Here is a 24783-nt window from a genome sequence, read left to right as displayed (position 1 = left end):
AGCTGATGACCCCATCACAGCCTTGGTCCAAAGAGGGCCAAAAGTGCTGAAGTCTAGAGTTGAAGTGGGAGTAACTGCCCCTGATATTGATGCAGCATTTGATAGACATTGAGGCATTAGCTAAATTGGAGACAGTGGGTATCAGGGGAAAGAACATCCACTGATTGGAATCACGTCAAGCACAAAGGAAGATGGTCGTGGTGGTTGTAGGTGTATCATCTCAGATAATGAAGCAGTGCGCATCCAAGTGCAGCAAGACCTGGACAATACCCAGGCCTGGGTGGATACATACCAAATAACATCTGTACCAGACAATTGCAAGACAATAATGATATCCAACAAAATAAAATCTAGCTACTACTCCAGATACTCAATGTCATTACTATCACTAAATCTGGTCAATGGTCAGGAATAGACACATCTATATAACTAAAAGTCTCATCTTGACCACTTCCTGCCTGCGCTGTATATTGATTTTAGAAAAAAATGCCACCCTATATCGCTATGATTTTTGGCCATCTTGCTCACAGTCCTCATCCGCTGAGGCAGCCCTGAGGATTTTTCAGATCAATGAAAAATAAAAAAGTTATGACTGTTTAAAAAATCTTGAGATCAGCTGATAGGTCCTCTTGCCTGTCAATCACCATGATAAAGGTAACGCCCCTTCCAGGGAGGGAAGAAGTATAAAACCCCGGATGCCTGGATGTGAGTCAGTCACTCTGGTAGATCACGAGAGAGGCCACAACTGTGATTCTAAGCTATGAATCAATTGAACTGTGAGTCTGCAATGTACTTGCAATAAATGATTTGTTAGCCCTTAATGAAAATGAAATGAGTTGTTTTGGCCTGCCCTGTGCTTGAAACTCCAATAGAAATGGAAATGAAATGAAAATGCAATGAGCTGTTTGACTTGGGCCTGCCCTGTGCTTGAAACTGCAATGGAAATGGAAATGAAGTGAAAATAATGAGGCGTTTGGCCTGCCCTGTGCTTGAAACAGCAATGGAAATGGAAATTAAATGAAAATGCAATGAGCTGTTTGGTCTGCCCTGTGCTTGAAACTGCAATGGAAATGGAAATGAAATGAAAATGCAATGAGCTGTTTGACCTGCCCTATGCTTGAAACTGTAATGGAAATGAAAATGAAAATGCAATGAACCGTTTGGCATGCCCTGTGCTTGAAACTGCAATGGAAATAGAAATGAAATGAAAATGCAATTAGCTGCGTGGCCTGCCCTGTGCTTGAGACTGCAATGGAGATGGAAATGAAATGAAAATGCAATGAGCTGATTGGCCTACCCTGTGCTTGAAACTGCAATGGAAATGGAAATGAAATGAAAATGCAATGAGCCATTTGGCCTACCCTGTGCTTGAAACTGCAATGGAAATGGAAATGAAATGAGTTGTTTGGCCTGCCTGAAACCACTAATTTCAGCCCACAAGGCCCCTATCTGCCGTGAAACCAGTCCCTTTTGCCCAAAATGCTCGTATTAGCCCATGAGGATTATTTTGGCCCAAAAGGCCCATGCCAGGTCAGGAAAAGTTGAGAAAAAGTGCCTTTCACTGAGATTTCACTCAGATTTATTTTTAAAGTCCCTTCAGCCCATCAGGCCTGTACTAGCCCAGGATGAGTTCCTTTGGCCCATCAGTAAGTATTCCCCCTGCAAATATTAAACCTCACCCCAGTATTTTTCTCCCTCCCTTCATTGGCTCCTGTGAGATCCAGGCCAGGATAGACTTTCCTCCTTCGTTGCTGCGATCTGCAGAAAAAGATGAAAAATGTCTAAAATTGATTCTCCACCCCCTCCACCTTCTCTCTCACAGAGTCTCTCACCTGTTTTGGGCAGAATTTCTGGCAGTTACTGAGGCCTGAGTGACTGAGCTTCCAGCCCACCAGGCCTGAGTGACTGAGCTTCCAGCCCACCAGGCCTGAGCGACTGAGCTGCCAGCCCACCAGACACGAGTGACTGAGCTGCCAGCCCACCAGGCCTGAGTGACTGAGCTGCCAGCCCACCAGACATGAGTGACTGAGCTGCCAGCCCACCAGGCCTGAGTGACTGAGCTGCCAGCCCACCAGGCCTGAGTGACTGAGTTGCCAGCCCACCAGGCCGCGGTAGAGTTGTTGCCTCACAGCACCAGAGGGCAACCTATGTGGAGAGATAAACAGTGTAATGTTTCAAGTCGAGTTAGGACAACCTTTCTTCCCCTGGATTCAACCAGTGAATTCTGTTGTGTTGCCTGCAAAATATTCATCCTCTGCATTGTCTGGAGATTAGAACTGCACCCAGTGTTGCAAGTCAAGTTTATTGTCATATTCGTAAGTACGATCAGGCACAGATATAATGGAAATATTGTTTACTGCGGCATCAAAGGCATTGGTCATACCAAGGATCTATTTAATTGCACAAGATTTCATTAGTCGTGTTTTACATAGTTGCTGATAGGGAATGTCACAATGGGAAGAGTTGGAGAATTTTCTGCGCCTATCTCAGCAGTAATGTCGAGGATTAGCTGCATCTCTGAGCTTGTATTATGCAAGAAGTGGTGACTCCAACTCTTTGGAGCTTCACTGAGCTTGCAAAGGCTGAGAATAATGAACTGAGAAGTTATGCACTGTCATTCAGTGTTTTACCTTTAAAATTGATATAATTTCTGCTTTAAATCATATGAACATATCATTTAATTGTGCAGATCATTGCAATGCACTGCAGAAGCTGTCTCTATCCTAGGAATGTGTGTTCTTCTCTATTGTGTCTCAGCATCCAGGCTACATTTAGTCGTGGCCAAGTAAAGTACATAAAATGTAATTCACTTCATCAACTTTCATTTGTCGTTTGCAAGCTTTATCAAGTCAGGATATTCAAAACCACTTTTAATTCTTGGCCAACAAACCATAAGTGAACCATATTTCCTTTGATAGATACAAAATGCTGGAGTGATGGGTCTGACCCACGGGCAAATTTTTGGGCGACTGCCGGCGACTGTCATAGTTGTAGCAGGTCACCGGAAAAAGCAGCGACTGGACTCTGTCTACGACAATGTCTACAGCAACCAACCACCTAGTAGATGTCAAGCTACGGCAAGCTACCGACAACCAGCAACCCATTAGCATGTCCATCTACGACCACTCCTACGAGAACCTACGTCCACCCGTGCCAAGCTACGACAAGGTATGACCCTGTCGGCGACAACTGAAGACAACTTAACGCCGGTTGACGTAGGTTGACGTAGGTTGAAGTAGGTAGTTGCCAATGGAAATCACGGCAGGAAGCACCCGTGACAACCTATGTCATCCTGGCAACAACCTACATCATCCTGGTGACAGCACTACGTCAGGCTATGATTGTTGGCATCAAGCACACGGGCGCCGATTGTCGCAAAAATGTTTTGAACATTTAAAAATCCAGCGGCGACCAGAAAAAAGGTACGACTCTTTGGGCGACTGAGGAGACCATACAGGCAACACCCTGGCGACCTTGAGGTAGTTGTCTAAAAAAATCCCCTAAGTGGGACAGGCCCATAACTCAGCAGGACAGGCAGCGTCTCTGGAGAAAACGAATATTGGCGTTTCAGGACGGGACAATTCTTCCTTTCTTTCATTTTGCTCCTGGAGCTGTGGGATAGTCAGAGTGAGGGTCTGCTGGTGCCGGCTCATGGCAGCCAGTGTGGAACGCAGGGCATGGAAGGAGAATTGTTGCAAGAAGCGGCGGATTGACTGTTGGTATCTGTTATCACGTTTGGGTCCGAACTGGGAGGTCTGGAACCAAATTTGATGCCACGAGGCACAAAATGGATGCTCAGGTAAGAACCAAGGAAACACACATGACTGTGATAACGAGTTTGGGTTAAATGTTGTGCGAGAAAGGAAAGAAAGATTGGTTCCGACCCGAAACGTTATCTATTCCTTTTCTCCAGAGATGCTGCCTGTCCCGCTGAGTTACTCCAGCAGTTTGTGTCTATCCTCAGTATAAACAAGCATCTGCAGTTCCTTCCTACACATATTTCCTTTGAACACAGTTGTGGAATGTGAAGTTTGTTAGGCAATTCCAAATCCATTGATTCTTTTTGCCTTGGAGACCAGCTTGCAACAACATTTAGTAAGTCCAATACTCTTTCAATTAAAAAAAAAATACTAATTAGGATGAAACTTAATTGAAATATATATCAGAGACCTTTACTACTATAATCTAACAGGCTGCATTTACTATCCAATTAATGACAAAATTGGCTGATTATTTTTCAAATGTGGGGAATTTTCAATTAAAATCTTTAATTTTGCATTGGCTTTTCTATCCTTGCAAAATCAAGATCTCACATGGAAGACAATAGAGGCGTATAAGAGCTGAAAGCAGATTTAAAAAAAAATTGGAACCAAAAATGGGTGTTCTATTTATGTACAGGCATTTCGTTAAAGACTTTATGCTTTAAAAAAAAAGCAAAATAAAATCTCAATTTCTATCAAATGACACAGTACAGATTGAAGACAAGATATTTGTGTTAGCTTCTGCAGCGAAGAGTGCAGTTTGCACTATTTTCCTTTCTCCATTCTAGTGACTAGTGGGGTACCGCAAGGGTCGGTGCTGGGACCGCAGCTATTTACAATATACATCAATGATTTGGATGAAGGGATTCAAAGTAACATTAGCAAATTTGCAGATGACACAAAGCTGGGTGGCAGTGTGAACTGTGAGGAGGATGCTATGAGAATGCAGGGTGACTTGGACAGGTTGAGGGACTGGGCAGATGCATGGCAGATGAAGTTTAATATGGATAAATGTGATGTTATCCACTTTGGTATCAAAAACAGGAAAGCAGATTACTATCTAAATGGCGTCAAGTTGGGAAAAGAGGAAGTACAATGGGATCTGGGGGTCCTTGTTCATCAGTCTATGAAAGTAAGCATGCAGGTACAGCAGGCAGTGAAGAAAGCGAATGGCATGTTGGCCTTTATAACAAGAGGAGTCGAGTATAGGAGCAAAGAGGCCCTTCTGCAGTTGTACAGAGCCCTACTGAGATCACACCAGGAATATTGTGTGCAGTTTTGGTCCCCTAATTTGAGGAAGGACATTCTTGCTATTGAGGGAGTGCAGAGTAGGTTTACAAGGTTAATGCCCGGGATGGCGGGACTGTCATATGCTGAGAGAATGGAGCGGCTGGGCTTGTACACTCTGGAGTTTAGAAGGCTGAGAGGGGATCTTATTGAAACATATAAGATTGTTAAGGATTTGGACATGCTAGAGGCAGGAAACATGTTCCCAATGCTGGGGGAGTCCAGAACCAGGGGCCACAGTTTAAGAATAAGGGGTAAGCCATTTAGAACAGAGACGAGGAAATACTTTTTCTCACAGAGAGTTGTGAGTCTGTGGAATTTTCTGCCTCAGAGGGCGGTGGAGGCCAGATCTTTGGATACTTTCAAGAGAGAGCTAGATAGGGCTTTTAAAGATAGCGGAATCAGGGGATATGGGGAGAAGGCAGGAATGGGGTACTGATTGGGGATGATCAGCCATGATCACATTGAATGGCGGTGCTGGCTCGAAGGGCCAAATGGCCTACTCCTGCACCTATTGCCTATTGTCTATTGTCTATTGTCTTTTGTCCATTCCTTACATTTGCTGCCTGTGAATTGAGCGGCACCACTCTAGATCTGGGGAATTTTAAAGTAGGCCAAATGAAGCATCCGCACCACAATCACATCCTCACATCTTTTGCCCATGGAATTTGTGGAGGCTGTGAACAATGAGCACAGCGCAGGCATGATGCTGCTGTGTAAGTACAAATACAAGGCCAAACACTTTGGGGAATCGAGGCAACATTTCAGGTCGATGACCTGTTGTCAGTTCAGATAAACCTCAAACATCAACTCAGTTTCTCTTTCCACAGATGCCGCCTGACACACATAGTGTTTCCAGCATTTTGCATCTTGTTTCACATTTACACAAACAAGTGCAGTTTTAGAATTTTTTCTTTTGGGGGACTGCCATGTAAATAGAATATAGTTGGTACAGAACAGGGATAGGCCATGGCCCGCGATATCTGTGCCATCCATTAAGCTATTTTCACCTAACCCCATGTTCCTGCACATGGTCTATATCGCTCCATTCCTTGCCTGTTCATTTTCCTGTCAGAATGCCTCTTAAACATTGCTATTGTACCTGCTTTCACCACCTTCCCTTGACAGGCACCTACCAATGTATGTGTAAAAACTTGCTTTGCCAATCTCCTTTTAACTCTCCCCCTCAAGCCTTAAATTGACACCCTCTAGGATTTGACATTTTCACCCTACGAGAAAGACACTGACTTTTTATCCTATTTGTATTTTGCATAAGTTTGTATATTTCTATCAGGTGTCCCCTAAGCCTCATATGCTCCAGAGAAAACAATCCTGGTTTATCCCAATCTTTCCTTTAAGGTAACACTCTCTAATTTAGGCAGCATCCTGGTCCTCATTTGCGCTCTTTCCAAATTCTTCCTGAATTCTCTACATTCTTCCAGAAAAGCAGTGACCAAAACTATAAAGAATACTCTAGAGTTATAGAGTGATACAATGTGGAAACAGACCCTTCGGCCCAACTTGCCCACATCGGCCAACATGTCTCAGCTACACTAGTCTCACCTGCCTGTGCTTGGTCCATATCCCTCCAAACCTGTCCTATCCATGTACCTTAAACTTTCGGATAGTCCCAGTCTCAACTACCTCCTCTGGCAGCTTGTTCCATTCACCCACCATCCTTTGTGTGAAAAAGTTACCCCTCAGATTCCTATTAAATCTTTTCCCCTTCAACTTGAACTACCTCCTCTGGTCCTCGATTCCCCTCCTCTGGGCAAGAGACTCTGTGCATCTCCCCGATTTATTCCTCTCATGATTTTACACATCTCTATAAGGTCACCCCTCATCCTCATGCGCTCCAAGACATAGACCCAGCCTACTCAACCTAACAGAGACCCAGCAACAGCAGCAGCGCCGCATCTTGGCACCAACCCGGAGCATGCGCCCTTTTTAGGGCGGGCACCTACGGATGTCGAATCGGATGGCATCGCCCTGTTGCAGACTTCTAAATGTGACTTTACTAAAGTTTTATACATCTGTAACATGCCTTCATAAATGTTATACTCGATACCCCAACTGATAAAGGCAAGTATGCCATTTAACTTATTTACCACCATATTTACTGATGCTGCTACATGTAGGAAGCTGTAGACTTTCACCTCAAGATCCCTCTGTACATCAATGCTACTAATTACCCTGTCAGTTGTTATATGATGATGGTTGAATCCTTGGATTCCCAGGGTTCTCCTTTACCTGTCTCTCTAGGATAAGGATAGCAAATTAAGGGAACCTTGGAATGTCAAATTTGTAAATTCGGACAAATAGAAAAAAGGAAGTGCAAGGGTTAAGTGGAAGGAATCAGACGGGGCCTTTGAGGAATATAAAGGAAGGAGGAAATAACTCAAGTGGGTAATTAGAAGGGCCAAAAGGGGCCATGAAATGGCTCTGTCAAATGGATTAAAGAAAATACTGATGCTTTTTGCGCCTATATTAAAAAAAAAGAGGACACTCAGGGAGAAGATAGGACCAATCAAGGTTCAAGAAGGGAATTTGTGCTTGGAGTCTGGGATGTGGGCGAGGTACTAAACTAATGCCCCTGTCCCACTTAGGAAACCTGAACGGAAACTTCTGGAGACGTTGCGCCCCACCCAAGGTTTCCGTGCGGTTCCCAGAGGTTGCAGGTGGTTGCCGGAGGTTGCAGGTGATGGAAGCAGGTAGGGAGACTGACAATAACCTCCGGGAACCGCACGGAAACCTTGGGTGGGGCGCAAAGTCTCCAGAGGTTTCCGCTCAGGTTTTCTAAGTGGGACAGGGGCATAATACTTTGCATTGTTTGTACTAAGGAGAAGGACATGGAGGACAGTATGATCAGTGCGGAGTATACTAGTATGCAAGGGCTCTTTGAAATTAAGAAGGAGGAGGCGTTGAATGTCTTGATGAACAATAAGGTGGATAAATCCCCAAAACCTGATGGGATCTATCCCAGATTTTTTTGAGAGTGTTAAGAGAGGAGATTGTGGGAGCCTTACAAAGATCTTGGCATCTTCTCTAACCACAGACAAAGCCCAGGAGTACTGGAGAGTAGCTAAAGTTGTTCCTATATTTAAGAAGGGAAGTAGAGAGAATCCGGGGAATTATAGGCCGTTGAGTTTCACGTGAGTGGTGGGGAACCTATTGGACAGGATTCTTCAGGACTGGAGGTACTCCCATTCAGAAGAGAAATGGTTAATTGGGGACCGTCAGCATGGCTTTGTCGACGACAGGTCTCGTCTTGCAAACTTGAGTGAGTTTTTTGAAGAGGTGACAAATGTGATTGATGAGGATACAGCAGTGAAATCTGTCTGCATGGATTTTATTAAGGCATTTGATAAAGTTTCCTGTGGTAGGCTGATCCAGAGGATGAAGATGCATGAAATGAACAGTGACTTGGTGGAATGAATTCAGAACTGACTTATAGAAGACAGAGCGTTATGGTGGAAGGAATTCAGGCTGACATTTTGTGACCAGTGGAGATTGGCATGACTTACTTGTCCCTCCCCCCCACATACACCCCTCCCCCCTCCACACACCCACAACCCCCCTTCCCCCATCTCCCCTTCCCCCTCCCCCTCCCCCCTACCTCCACCCCACTCCCCCCTCCCCCCTATCTCCTCCCCCCTCCCCCCACCCTCCCACTACCCCCACACAACCACACCCCCTTTCCCCCACCCCCCAACACCACCCCTCCCCCACACCACCTCCACACCACCCCCTCCCCACCACCCCCTTCCCCACACGTCCCCCACCCCCCCTTCCCCAGACCCCCCTCCACCATACATTTCACCCTCCCCCACACACCCCCTCCCACACACGTCCCCCCTCCCAAACACATCCCACCTCCCACACTTCCCCACACACACCCCTCCCCCACCCACCCCCCCCTCACCCCCCTACACCCCCCATTCCTCACACACCACCCCCTCTACAGGAAGGATGTGGAGCCTTTGGAACGAGTGCAGAGGTGATTTACCAGAATGCTGCCTGGATTGGAGGGTATTACATACAGGAAGAGGTTGGGCAGACTTGAAATGCCAGAGCTTGAGGGGAGAGCTGATAGAAGTATATAAAATTATGCAAAGCATAGGTAGGGTAGCCCGTCAGAACCCATTTCCCAGTTTGGAAAAATCAAGTGCCAGAGGTCATAGCTTTAAGGTGCGAGTGGTAACAGTTTAAAGATGTGTGGGGCAGCTTTTTTACACTGAGTGTGTTGAATGGCTGGAACGGAGTTGGAGGTTGAGGCAGATACGATAGTGACATTTAAGAGATTTTCAGACAGGCAAATGGGTATGCAAAGAATAGAAGGATCTGGATTAGGTGCAAGTAGGTAAGAGATGGGTTTGGCATCGTGTTCGATGGAGACAGTGTGGGCCGAAAGGCCTGCTCTTGTATTATACAGTGCTATGTTCTTTAATTTATTGTTATTTAATGATTTCATAATGTTATAGGGCAAGTGATAAATACATGTTGTTTCTTTCTTTGATATTTCCCAAAGAGCCAAACTGATTGACTTGAAATGTCAGGGGACACCTTTCTGATCTCATGCCTTTAGAAACATAGAAACATAGAAATTAGGTGCAGGAGTAGGCCATTCGGCCCTTCGAGCCTGCACCGCCATTCAATATGATCATGGCTGATCATCCAACTCAGTATCCCGTACCTGCCTTCTCTCCATACCCTCTGATCCCCTTAGCCACAAGGGCCACATCTAACTCCCTCTTAAATATAGCCAATGAACTGGCCTCGACTACCCTCTGTGGCAGGGAGTTCCAGAGATTCACCACTCTCTGTGTGAAAAAAGTTCTTCTCATCTCGGTTTTAAAGGATTTCCCCCTTATCCTTAAGCTGTGACCCCTTGTCCTGGACTTCCCCAACATCGGGAGCAATCTTCCTGCATCTAGCCTGTCCAACCCCTTAAGAATTTTGTAAGTTTCTATAAGATCCCCTCTCAATCTCCTAAATTCTAGAGAGTATAAACCAAGTCTATCCAGTCTTTCTTCATAAGACAGTCCTGACATCCCAGGAATCAGTCTGGTGAACCTTCTCTGCACTCCCTCTATGGCAATAATGTCCTTCCTCAGATTTGGAGACCAAAACTCTGCCGCTTATTAATGCATGCACATTAGCAGATTAGACAGGTAACCTTCATTTAATGCTGGCCTTGTTAATGAATAATACTTTCCAACTTGCAGTTAATAACGTGAGCAAAACTCTGGATGCTCAGATGAATAATTCACTTACAGAACATCGGCAACTGTGAGTGACCAGTGAGGATTACTAATTGCCTTTGCAAACTTACCCACAGCTTTGAGATTTGCTTCACTTTGAGCAATCTTCTCTTGCCGCCCCCCCCCCCCCCTCCCTCTCCCCCCCCCCCTCCCCCCTCTCCCAACCAATTTACAATCAGTTTGTGAACAGAAGGACAAGCTGTGCAAATGACGCCAATAATCTAACTTTCTTTTAGATTTTATTTTGCAATGTGTAAAGTTGGCCGCAGCAGGATCTGGGTGTAGTGCCAAAGTGGGCCATTGGATGGTGGAGGAGCAGATGGAAGAGATGAGTGCAAAGACAATTCAGTCCTGTGCCTGCTGCTCAGACATGAGATGTTTTTGTGCCAGACACAGCTACCATATCTCCATTGAAGATGAGCATTTAATGGGGGTTTGCACTAAATGAGGACATGGTCAAATAATATTTTAGGAGCGGGAGTAGGACCCTCGAATCTGCTCTGCCGCTTATTAAAATTATTGGTATGACTGTCACCACATTGGTCACTCCGCTACAATGCTTGTGCATCTTGGCACATTTTAGATACTATTTCCCGAACAATAACTTCCCCAAATAACATTCAGGAAACCTCAGGAATAAGAAAGAAAGATTTATCCCAAATTCAAAAGGTAAGGTGCCTGAGTAACTCATGGGATCAGGCAGGATCTGTGGAGGGAATGGACAGGCGACATTTTGGGTCAGGAGCCTTCCTCGGACTCACCTGACCCTCTGAGTCACTTGCGTTTTTCTGAAGATTCTAGTATCGGCAACTCCTCGTGTCTCCATTTGCTCTTAATTGATGCTTTCATAACCGAGGGACACTTTAGAATGCCTCTTAGCCAATGAGGTGTTTTGTGAAGTGTGGTCACAGTTACGATACTGTTTTAGTGTAGTTCATTATGGGATAAATATTAGTCAGGCCAAGTATGTTAAGTCCTCTATTCTCCCTTAGAATGTTTCTCATGATCTTATTGTGTATCCACCTGAATGCAAATGTCCCTTGATTATTGCAAATGAACCTGCCTGCATTGGTGGGTTAGCAATGGAAAGTCAATAGATTCATGTTCTTGTGCGACAACATCTCTGATGCTCCATCCTAGGCCCAGCACATTGAATTGAATGCTATTTATTGTCATTCAAACCTAGGTTTGAACGAAATATCCTTTCTACAGTTTTTTACATTACAAAACAATCCAAGACCCACACTTAACACAGTTTACATAAACATCCATCACAGTGAGTCTCCAACATCTCCTCACTGTGATGGAAGGCAAAGTCTTTATCTCTTCCCTTTGTTCCTTCTCCCGTGGTCCAGCAGTCCAACTGCAGTGTCGAGGCGAACTGGGGCTCCGATGTTAAAGCCCCCGGCGGGCGATGGTAAGTCCTGAGGCCGTTTAAGCCACGCCGGGCGATGTTAGGCCCCGGCTCCATGTCCTTTAAACCCGCGATTCCAGCGGGAGAAGTCGCCGTTGCGGAGCTCGGAAAAGCGGTCTCCCACCAGGGACCTGCGAGCTCCCGATGTTCCCGTCCACCGGGTCTGCGGCCGGTGCCTCCGAACTCCAAAGTCAGGTCGCAGCCGCACGCCACCACAGCTCTACCCGCTCCGAAGTTGGCCAGCTCCGCGATGTCAGTTCCGCAGGCTCTGCAACTGGAGCCCTCAGGTTAGTCCCGGCCGGAGGTCGCCGCCGGCTCCACGATGTTAGGCCCAACGACATCCGAGACCCGACAGGGAATAGTCGGGTCCCTGCACAGGGAAGAGATTTAAACGGTTTCCCCCACAGCCCCCCCACCACCCCCCACATATACACAGCTAAAAAAAACAAAAAAAAACTAACTCAAGACATGCATTTAACAAGACAAAAATTAAAAAAAGACAGACGACTGTAGTCGAGCCGTTGCCGTTAGGCGCCGCCACTCCCACATTGATGCAATCGCAAAGAAAGCTCACCAATGCCTCGACATCTCCGAGGTTTGAGGATTTTCGGCATGTGCTGAATGTTAAACTTCTACAAGTATACCGTATAGAGCACACTGACTGGTGGCATCACAGCTTGGTAGGGAAATTGATAAGCTCAAAGGTGGCTGCAGAATTTGGTGGACATTGTCCTGTCCATTGTAGGTACTGACCACACTATCCAAGTGATCTACAGTAGTGCTGCCTCAAGAAGGCAGCTAATATCAGGAGCCTGCGAACTGTTACCTCCAGGTTCATGCACTCCCTTCAACCAACAGGTTCCTGAACCACCGGCACAATCCGAATCACAACCCTACCTCAGCACCAAACCACTATAGACTATGGTTGCTCTACATACTGCAATTTAAGACTATCATGGTCTAGTAATTTAGAATAACTTGTAATTAATTTTAATTTTTGTGCCTGTGAAGCTGCAGCAAGTACGATTTTCATTGTTCCGGTTCCCATCCACTGCAGAAGACAATTAAACGCGGTTGACACTTGAAATATCTCAATTAATTTCTCTTTTATTTTGCATACTCAGGAAATTGTGGACCTAATCAATCCTGCCTGGTTCCCCCCTGCCTTTCTCCTTTAACCCTTCCAACACTCTCCACCACCATCACCTAGATGAATGCAGCTTTGTGGATCTTTGGTTGTCCCCTCCTAAAGTCAAGCATCAGCTTCTCAGTCTTGCCAATTTGAGAGCAAGATTGTTGTTGTGGCACCATTCAACCAGATTTTCAATCTCCCTCCTGTACTCTGACTCATTGCTAGCCATTATGTGTCCAACGCCAATGGTATCATCATCGAATTGAAAGATGGCATTGGAGTTGTGCCTGGTTACACAGTCAAGGGTATAGAGAAAGTAGTGCATGGGGACTGAGCACACAGCCTTGACGTGCAACTGGTTTGATGGTTATTGAGAAGGAAATGTTTGTTACCAATTTGTACTGATTATGGTCTGCCGATGAAGTCAATGATCCAGTTGCATGGGGATGAACAGAGATCCAATTCTGTCAGTTGAATGAGAAGTTTACAACAGTGACATTGTAAAATAGGTGCCTTTTCTTTGAGTTTATTGAAATGCTGGTCAAGATTTGTTGAGGTAAACAGGCATGGGATTAACCTGGATCAACTACAGAAATCAGGTTTAGTTTAGTTTATAGATACAGCGTGGAACCAGGCCCAACTAGACCACACTGACCGAAAATCACCCGTACACTAGTTCTACCTTATCCCAGAAAGTGAATCATCATGTTATTGCTTACATTAAGATTGCTGTAATCTCTCAATTTCAAATCGCGGCAATTCACTGCTGAATGCTGATAGATCATCGAGTGGAAGGAGGTGTTGTTAAAAGAAATGGAGATTCATGAAGCCATTCCTGCAGTGTTTTGGTGGGAATAAACAACTTGGATTTCGATACTGAGTGTAAGATCATCTCTTCGCTCTCCAATAAAATTATCAAGGGCATAATTTGGGTAGACGGTACTTATCCCAGGGTAGTGGAATCTACAACTAGAGGACATAGGTTTAAGATGAAGGGGGAAAGATGTAAAGGGAACTGGAGGGGCACCCCGGGAAAAAACTTTGGATTATCTCATAATTTAATAAACTTCTGTCAGGTCTCCCCTCAAACTCAAATGTTCACAAGGTTGATTCCCGGGATGGCGGGACTGTCATATGCTGAGAGAACGGAATAGCTGGGCTTGTATACTTTGTAATTTAGAAGGATGAGAGGTAATCTTATTGAAACATATAAGATTATTATTGGTTCGGACACGCTTGAGGCAGGAAACATGTTCCTGATGTTGGGGGAGTCCCGAACCAGGGGCCACAGTTTAAGAATAAGGGGTAAGTTATTTAGAACGGAGATGAGGAAACACTTTTTCACACAGAGTTGTGAGTGTGGAATTCTCTGCCTCAGTGGGTGGTGGAGGCTGGTTCGCTGGATACTTTCAAGAGACAGCTTGATAAGGCTCTTGAAGATAGCGGAGTCAGGGGATATGGGGAGAAGGCAGGAACGGGGTACTGTTTGTGGATGATCAGCCATGATCACATTGAATGGCGGCACTGGCTTGAAGGGCAGAATGGCCTACTGCTGCACCTATTGTTTATTGTCTATTATCTATTGTCTACTCTCCTAAACCTCCACATCTTTCCTAATTGTATTGTGGAGCCAAAATTGCTGCTTAGTTTAGTTCAGAGATTCAACAGGGAAACAGGCCCTTTGACCCACTGAGTCCACGTTGACCATCAATCCCTCACTCATTCACATGAGATTTTAAGTTAGCCCACGTTTACATCCATTCCCTACACACTCGGGGCAAACCTCCAAACACACACGTTTTTTGAAGTGTGGGAGGAAGCCAGAACACCCAGAGGAAAGACACATAATAATAATAATAATGGATGGGATTTATATAGCGCCTTTCTAGAATACTTAAGGCGCTTTACATAGCAATGTTACAAAATTTTGAAATTTTAAAATGAAGTCTGCAATTTATCCCATCAGATAAAGCATAAAAATAAGTTTAATTTGACACCTAACTCACTTTCATATCTCAAGTATTTAAAAAGTTATGGCCATTTTCATACTCGGAAATTAGCATCTTGTTCCCTATTGATTTTCTATGGACATAACAAAAAAGCTGTGATCGTGAACAGTCAAAAGCCCATAACTTTCTTAAAAATTAAGAGAACTGAATGAAATTTTCAGTTATCATAGATTGAAACATTCTGAAACAAATATAAAATAATCTTACTTGGATGACCTGAAATTAAAGCAAATAATTAGTTAGTTACCTAATTGTAGCTAATTTCAGACTTCAATTACTAGATCTAAACATCTATCCATTTCTTAATAAATGATTAACATTTTGAAATAGCCTAAATGTCCAAATAATATTCACAAATAATTCACAATAAAACATGATTTTTAAATCTCATTTACATTAATTTATAGACCAAATGGAAGGAATTTAGTGTTCAATTGCTGTAAATAAATGCCCATTTAAATCAGCTTTCCAGTGGGTCCCTGTGGAACGTGCTGGTTTAGAACGTTCACATTGCGGTAGATTTGTGCCCCCAAATGCCCAGAAAAATACTGCGGGATATAATGGGCCCAAAATGAGCTACTCGCAATATTAAACTTTGTATAAAGGGATCTTTAGAAGCCCTTTTTAATGTAAAAATATACAGCTTACCTTCATTTGTCTGCTTTATGAGACCCTGCGGTTGCTGGTGGTCGCGGGTTTAGAGATTGATTTTTAAACTACTATAACTATTATTCAAGGCCTTTAAAACTAATAATAGCTTTTGCGACGGGGTCTTTCAGCGATTTTTCGTTAATATTTTACAAGGCTGAACATCTTCGATTGGAACAGCCTAGAGAAAATCGCGTTTTAAACCCGCCCCCTCTAAACGGCGCCAAAATCGCGCACACCCGCAGCGACAGATTTTCAGCGATGCTTCAGGTAGGCTTTGCAACATACCTACTTTACATCGCATTATTCATACACTCCTCAGTCACACTCGGTGGCGGTGAGCTACTTCTGTAACCACAGCTGCCCTGGGGCAGACTGACAGAAGTGTGGCTGCTAATCTGCGCCTACGGCCACTCCGACCACCACCAATCACTCACACACATTCACACACAGGCAAAGGTGGGTGAAGTGTCTTGCCCAAGGACACAACGACAGTATGCACTCCAAGCGGGATTCGAACCGGCTACCTTCCGGTCGCCAGCCGAACACTTAGCCCATTGTGCCATCTGTCGTCACCCACAGGGACCACGTGCAAACTCCAAACAGACAGCCCCCAAGTTTAGAGGGTGCAGCTCCACCAGCTGCACCACTGCACTCAAATATGAATGTTTTTTTGAGTGAGAATTATTTATGTTCCTTGGGTTGAATGGGAACTTTGATGCTTCAGCGCCTGAAGCTGTAGGTTGAAGATCCACCTGAGACGATTGAGCTCATTCTAGGCCTGCAGCACTTCGTAGTGGACTGCCAGCGATGCTGTCTTCTTGATAAGACTTTAGACCAAAGCCTTATTTGCTCTTCAGGGCGAATGCAAGAGGTCCGATAGCTACACTTTGAAGAAGCTATCAGGGAAATTAATATTCTCTTTTTACACACAGCATCACACAAATAGATGATCTGTTGTTAGCATGTTGCTATTTGCGGGAGCCTGCTGGGTGCAAATTGGCTGCTATGTTTCCCATATTATCACAGTGATTACATTTCAAAGGTACTCAGTGGCCGCAAATCACCTTGAGACAGCCCATGGCTGTGAGAAACATTAAACATATGAAAGATTCTTCCACCTTTAAAATCGTTCCTTTAATCGTGCTGACCATAAAAATAATTTCATTCCTCGAATGCAATCCTCATAATTTTCTAGTTGGGCTAATTTAATCCTGTCTATATCAGAATAATCTAATTTTCCATATAAATGACTACTTTATGTTATTGAACAACACGCCCTGGGATTCAATATTATATTACCGCTTTCTTCTTAACCCTGAGTATAATTACTTTTCTGACCACTCGCTGAAACTCTAATCTTAGCAGCATTGCAACTAATTTCCTTGAAACCAGGTTCCTTGATATCTAATCCTTCTCAAAGCACTCTTTCTTCACAGCAGTCAAAGATAATTAGAAAAAGGGATAAATTACACCTTTAAGTGGCAACCAATTGACCCCTTCAGATGTTTTACTAATTGGATGTTAATTCTATGTTACAAAGAATCTTGGTTTATAAGGCAACTTTATGGTGATATCTGAATGTCTACTGTTTAGCTGTCATGTCTACTCAAAGAATGCACTACAAGAGTGGAACTCCTTCAGACTGTTCATGTCCATGGAAACTTATTCCAAAGCCCTTGAATTATCAACAGAATATTTTGGTTATGTTTCTGCTCTGCAAAGGACATCAGTCTGAAGAAGGGTCTTGATCCAAAATGTTACCTGCCCATGTTCTCCAATGATGTTGCCTGACCCACTAAGTTACTCCAACGCTCGTTTTTTTTGCTCAAGATTCCAGCATCTGCAGCTCCTTGTTTCTTCTATTTGAAATATGTCTGCTGCCCACAAAGATAGAAAATCTGAATTAGATGTGTAGGATGGAACTGTAGATGCTGGATTAAACCGAAGATAGGCACAACATGCTGGAGTAACTCAGCAGGACAGGCGGCATCTCTGGAGAGAAGGAATGGGTGACGTTTTGGGTCGAGACCCTTCTTCAGACTGATCTTGAAGAAATATTTTGACCCGAAATATCACCCATTCCTTAATTTCCTTCTCTCCAAAGATGCTGCCTGTTACTCCAGCATTTTGTGTCTATCTGGACTATGATGTTTGGAGACAGTAACTAAATTCTTGGGAATAGAGATGCAAACATTACATGCAGAGGGTGAAGTGCTCCAAAGCACATGCTGGACAGGTTACCTTGGTTGATTTGAATGGTGATAATGATATTAAGGTCATGGGTGCATTCCCTGCACATGCATTCATTTTCAGTGAAGGTGGCACAGTGCATTTATACTGCTCATGACGTGATATTGTGACACTCTGATGTTTTCCATAATTCAACCAGGTTTTTTTTTTTGCTGACTTGAATGATTTTGAATGTTGGCATAGCTGAGTAGATAAGATACATTATATTTACATTTCTAAACTAAATCTAGAAAGGGTGCAGTTTGCCCATCAATGGGAGATGAACAGGAGCATCTGCAACATTTACTTCAATGCTCCGAGACTAAAGAAGGGTCCAGACCCGAAACCTCACATATCCATAGTCTCCAGTGATGCTGCCTGACTGGCTGAGTTACTGAGTGTCTTTATTTTCTGAATAATACAGGGTAACACTGTTTTGGAAGATTATACAACTTTCCAATGGAATGTGCTTCCTGCAGATATTTGAGTAACTATTGCTGACTGGACTGGTATCCTTACACATGCAACCCTTGTTACACTTAACTTAATCAATGGAACCAAACAACAGTCTATTAAAACAGCCTGTTTTACAAATTGAAGACAGTGTCTGCTACTTTAAAGCACTGAGCTCACCCCTGGTGAATGTGACAATGTTTGATTTCATGCATAAAGTTCTTCATAAAAAATCTGTGCCTCGAGGTTGCATCCATGTCTCAATACAATATAAACCACTCCACAGCTATTATTATTCAAGAGTCAACACCAATCTCTGATTATTCCATACCATGTAGAAATACAAGTGCTAATATCTACTGAGACGTATGGTATAGAAGGAGGCCATTCAGCCCATCATTACTGTCCCTGCTCTTAGAAAAGGCAATTCAAATGGATCCGTGCTCTTTCTCTTCAACGATTTAGTTTAGTGCAGAGATACAGCGTGGAACCAGGCACCAATTATCTGAAACACTGAGTCCATGCCACCAATCAGTCACCCATTCACACTAGTTCTATGTTATCCCACTTTCTCATCCACTCCCTACATATTAGGTGCAGTTTTTCCAGTCCAATTAATGTACAAAACCACACATCTTTGGGATGTGGGAGGAAGCCAAATTAAACATATGCGATCACAGGGAGTATGTGCAAACTCCACACAGGCAGCACGCAGGGGCAGGATCAAACCTGGGTCTATGGCATTCTCCTATTATCACACTTAAGACTCTTTCTCATCCCGTTTCTTTAAAATGTCTTGCTAACAGTCATTACTCGTGACTCTTATCACTTGATCTGTCTTAATCTATCACCATATGGTATTTCCTTTTACATCTGACTCCATCCCCTCAGCTCAGCTTTTGAAACAGTAAACACTCCACTCTTCTCCCCGTTTTCAAGAAGGGTGGCATGAATGGTAGCTAACCAAAAACATTCATTGATTTATCTTTCCACAGATGCTGCCAGTCTGGCAGTCTAAATTCTTCCAGCACTTTTTGTTTTTATCCTTTTCCCTTTTGCAAGTGATTGAATCAATTTCTACTTCCTATACCCTGCAAAGGTGAGAACCAAATTATTTTTCTTTCCAATTGTTTTTATTACTGATCCACCACTTTCTAATGGCACAGCAATAACACACTGATGTATGAAGTGTCAACGAGATCAAGATGGATATGAGCTTTCTTGGTAAATGGGGTTCTATTTCAAGACAAGGAGAAAGATATATTACCTGAACAGCGTGATGTCTACATTTCTGTGACATCATGTAAGCATCGTCCTTTAGAAATGATTACCATCAGAGTGTAGTGTCGTCTGAGAAAGTTCATAATTCTTCACCGCGCAAAGCAAAGCAGAGAGAAAAGGACTGGAAAGTGCAACCTGCAGTCTGTGATGCCTGCCCTGTGTCACCCATAATCTAAATCAAACTGGCAGATGCACAAATATTGGTCAGGACCCTTATAACATTTGTGGCTATGTGGTTTCTGCAGGATGTCTAAAAATAAAGATAACCTATCAGTGTCACTGGGAGAAAAATTGCTTTTCATTGTCCTTTGCTTAAAGTTGGAGAGCGTAACATGTTTTACGAGCAAATTCTCGTGCAGCTTCTGCTTTTTCTCACGTAGTCCATTTTAAAATAAAATTTGCAACACATTTTATGTGCTGAGGTAAAACAGCCAGAAATAGATTGGTATCCTGCTATTGGAACCAGCATGCTCAATAGCTTGCCACAGTGGATGCAACCAAAGATACGTTGTAAATGAGGACGATAATCAATGAGTGCCTTTTATATCTGATAGGAACAGGTTAGGCATAATGGAGAATATTGATTGTGTTACTACACAAATTGTTTGCAAAGTTTGTTGCATGCTAAGGATTTTGTGGATTTTCACATCTTAAAGTAGCAAGCCTGTTCCATTAGCCTAGGTGTTGTCAAAAATCTGCAACATTAGATGCAGCCTGAACATCAGGGCAATTCCAACATTCCACTATTTGATCGGCGTGGGCACGTTCGTCTGGAGGGAATGTTTCCGTGCTGTATGACTGTGTGACTCTCCATCTTTTGGAAATCATTTTAAATCTGTGGTCCTTAATGCTTATCATTAATCAGAGGTTTCAAGATCAGAAAGATTTAAAAGTGAATTAAGGGGCAAACTATTTCACAGAAAGTGTGTATCAATTAAATGAGCTGCCTGGGGAAGTGATTAATGCTGGTACAATTATGACATTTCAAAGGCGCTTGGACAAGTACATGATTGAAATGGTGTTAGAGAGATATGGTCCAGGCGTAGGGAATTTGGTTGGCATGGACGAATTTGGCTGAGGGGCCTCTTTCTATGCTGTTTACCTCTCCGAATTATCTGAATGGTGGCCGATTAGGAAAAGGGGAGATGCAACGAGACCTAGGTGTCATGGTACACCAGTCATTGAAAGTAGGCATGCAGGTGCAGCCAGCAGTGAAGAAAGCGAATGGTATGTTAGCATTCATAGCAAAAGGATTTGCGTATAGGAGCAGGGAGGTTCTACTGCAGTTGTACAGGGTCTTGGTGAGACCACACCTGGAGTATTGCGTACAGTTTTGGTCTCCTAATCTGAGGAAATACATTCTTGCCGTAGAGGGAGTACAGAGAAGGTTCACCAGACTGATTCCTGGGATGTCAGGACTTTCATATGAAGAAAGACTGGATAGATTCGGCTTGTACTCGCTAGAACTTAGAAGATTGAGGGGGGATCTTATAGAAACTTACAAAATTCTTAAGGGGTTGGACAGGCTAGATGCAGAAAGATTGTTCCCGATGTTGGGGAAGTCCAGAACCAGGGGTCACAGTTTAAGGATAAGGGGGAAATCTTTTAGGACTGAGATGAGAAAGACATTTTTCACACAGAGAGTGGTGAATCTCTGGAATTCTCTGCCACAGAAGGCAGTTGAGGCCAGTTCATTGGCTATATTTAAGAGGGAGTTAGATGTGGCCCTTGTGGCTAAAGGGATCAGGGGGTATGGAGAGAAGGCAGGTATAGGATACTGAGTTGGATGATCATCCATGATCATATTGAATGGCGGTGCAGGCTGGAAGGGTCGAATGGCCTACTCCTGCACCTATTTTCTATGTTTCTATGACTCTATTACTCAATGCTCTGTGAAAGAGACACATAATCTTCAGCTGTCAAAGAAGTCTCATGACATCAGGGCTCTGTGATGGAAATCAATGACAATTAAGAGACCAGCTGCTTTATCTTTGTGTGTTTTTTTTGTTTTATTTTTGGATTCATCTGATTGTTCAACATTTCACAACCGTGTTAACATTTGCGAGCGCTTTGGGGCATTTTACTGTTTGAAAGCACAATTTGATTGCAAATTGTTGCTGCTGATTTGTACAATTATGCAGGCCATGTCATTCCTACGTTAGGCACCAGGCTCCTGAAGCAAACACTATTCTAAGCTCTGACACGGGATGATATTACCATCTGCGCAATGAAACGATTCAAGGATACTTTTCTTCAAAATCAGTTTGAAATGTGTAACATTTCAACATTCCTCGGAAGCCCTGACTCATGAACACTCAAGGTGGAGAAGGAGCATTTGGAACGGGGCATTAATCTTAAATCCATGCATCGAAAGCACATAGAGGACAAGCAGAACAGAAACTCACTGACAACTCACCTGCCGGCCACATCAAGTCCTTGCTGTCTCGCTTATGACACAACCTGTGCACCCATAGCCATTAACACTGACACATTGAAGTAAAGTGGAAGCAAGCCATCCTTAATCTAGAAGGTTTAAGAAGGAACTGCAGATGCTGGAAAATCGAAGGTGGACAGAAGAAACTCAGCGGGTGAGGCAGCATCTATGGAGCGAAGGAAATAGGCAACGTTATGGGCCGAAACCCTTCTTCAGACTGATGTGAGGGGGGGGGGGGGGGGGGGGGGCGGCAGCATCTCATATTTCGCTTGGGCGATTTGTACCACAGTGGTATGAATATTGACTTATCTAATTTCAGGTAGTCCTTACATAGAAACATAGAAAATAGGTGCAGGAGTAGGCCATTCGGCCCTTACAGCCTGCACCGCCATTCAATATGATCATGGCTGATCATCCAACTCAGTATCCTGTACCTGCCTTCTCTCCATACCCCCTGATCCCTTTAGCCACAAGGGCCACATCTAACTCCCTCTTAAATATAGCCAATGAACTGGCCTCAACTACCTTCTGTGGCAGAGAATTCCAGAAATTCACCACTCTCTGTGTGAAAAATGTTTTCCTCATCTCGGTCCTAAAAGATTTCCCCCTTATCCTTAAACTGTGACCCCTTGTTCTGGACTTCCCCAACATCGGGAACAATCTTCCTGCATCTAGCCTGTCCAACCCCTTAAGAATGTTGTACGTTTCTATAAGATGGCACAATGGGCTAAGTGTTCGGCTGGCAACCGGAAGGTAGCTGGTTCGAATCCCGCTTGGAGTGCATACTGTCGTTGTGTCCTTGGGCAAGACTCTTCACCCACCTTTGCCTGTGTGTGTCCTTGGGCAAGACACTTCACCCACCTTTGCCTGTGTGTGTGGATGTAATTATGTGAAGCACTTTGGGGTCAATGCAAGTTGACTAAAAATGTGCTATATAAATAAATAAATAAATAAAAAAATAAAAAAAAGATCCCCCCTCAATCTTCTAAATTCTAGCGAGTACAAACCGAGCCTATCCTGTCTTTCTTCATATGAAAGTCCTGACATCCCAGGAATCAGTCTGGTGAACCTTCTCTGTACTCCCTCTATGGCAAGAATGTCCTTCCTCAGATTAGGAGACCAAAACTGTACGCAATACTCCAGGTGTGGTCTCACCAAGACCCTGTACAACTGCAGTAGAACCTCCCTGCTCCTATACTCAAATCCTTTTGCTGTGAATGCTAACATACCATTCGCCTTCTTCACTGCCTACTGCACCGGCATGCCTACTTTTAATGACTGGTGTACCATGACATCCAGGTCTCGATGCATCTCCCCCTTTCCTAATCGGCCACCATTCAGATAATAGTCTACTTTCCTGTTTTTGCCACCAAAGTGGATAACCTCACATTTATCCACATTGTACTGCATCTGCCATGCATTTGCCCACTCACCCAGCCTATCCAAGTCGCCTTGCAGCCTCCTAGCATCCTCCACACAGCTAACACTGCCCCCCAGCTTTGTGTCATCCGCAAATTTGTAGATGTTGCATTCAATTCCCTCGTCCAAATCATTAATATATATCGTAAATAGTTGGGTTCCCAGCACTGAGCCTTGCGGTACCCCACTAGTCACTGCTCCTCCCCTTCTCAGCTCTCCCTCTAGTCCTCTGGCTCCACCTCTTCCTTTCTTCTTCCCAACCCCACATCTGAAGAAGGGTTTTGGCCCGAAAAGTCGCCTATTTCCTTTGCTCCATAGATGCTGCCTCACCCGCTGAGTTTCTCCAGCATTTCTGTCTACCTTAATCTAGAGGAAATGCTTAGGTGAAAGAGTAATGCCTTGCCCACGTTTTCAACTGTTATACTCAGATATAAATATAAATAAAATATTCACAACAAATTATTTTCTTGAGATTTGTTCTTGATATCGGAATTAAAAATAAACATTACATGAGACTCACTGTTTTTTGAATAATTAATCATTTTAGGTAGAGTCCGCATTATAGATTTCCCCATATTGTTATCTTGTCCATAGCTTGGTTGGTATTCTGAGTTCATTTCAGTTCATTGCTTCCTGCAGAAACTCTCCTGCAGAAAGCCATTCACAGACAGTGCTAAATGGAATTGCCAGGCACAGATCTTCTTTTGCTTTTCCATCAAATGCAAATCAAACCCTTTTAATAGTAAGATTAAACGAGAACTTACCAGTTTGAAGTTTGATCTGTATTTTATGAGGAGTTACGATGAGGGATTACGTGAAGAATCCCGCCAGGACGCATGCGTGTCATTCTTCAAAGCAGCGGTGTGAAATCACAGATAACTGTAATGACTAAACATAGTAAGATTAGAGAAGAGATACCAGTTAAGTATATGATCAAGGGTGGGAGCGGAGGGCACGTAATCCCTCATCGTAACTACTCATAAAATACAGATCAAACTTCAAACTGGTAAGTTCTCATTTAATCTTACTATTTTACTTCGGAGTAATATTGTCAGGTGAGGAGGTCATGTTGTCCAGTCTAAGTTTATGCAGTGACTGAACCCTCTGTGCCGTGACCAATGCCATTAGCATGACTGTTTTTAAAGTTAGTCTGTGTAGGGACAGAGCTGATGCTGGAGACCAGTTCCTGAGCGTCTTCAGGACAATGCTTACATCCCAAATTTGGGAGTACCTGGTTTTTGGGGGATTAGTATTAAAAATTCCCCTCATGAGCTTAGTTACCAGAGGGTGAGTCCCTACAGTGTAACGCTCTGTCCCTTGCCATAGGTAAGTTGACAGGGCACTTCTGGCTATGTTGATGGCACTGTAACTGAGCCCCTCATCATAGTGGAGGCCTGCCAGATATTCCAGAACAGACGGGATGTTCATGTTTCTGTTGGTGATGTTGTTCTT

Source organism: Amblyraja radiata, chromosome 5 (assembly GCF_010909765.2).
Source record: "Amblyraja radiata isolate CabotCenter1 chromosome 5, sAmbRad1.1.pri, whole genome shotgun sequence".
Lineage (NCBI taxonomy): Eukaryota > Metazoa > Chordata > Chondrichthyes > Rajiformes > Rajidae > Amblyraja > Amblyraja radiata.
The sequence above is the reverse complement of the archived record's forward strand: the minus strand, read 5'-3'. Positions refer to the sequence as shown.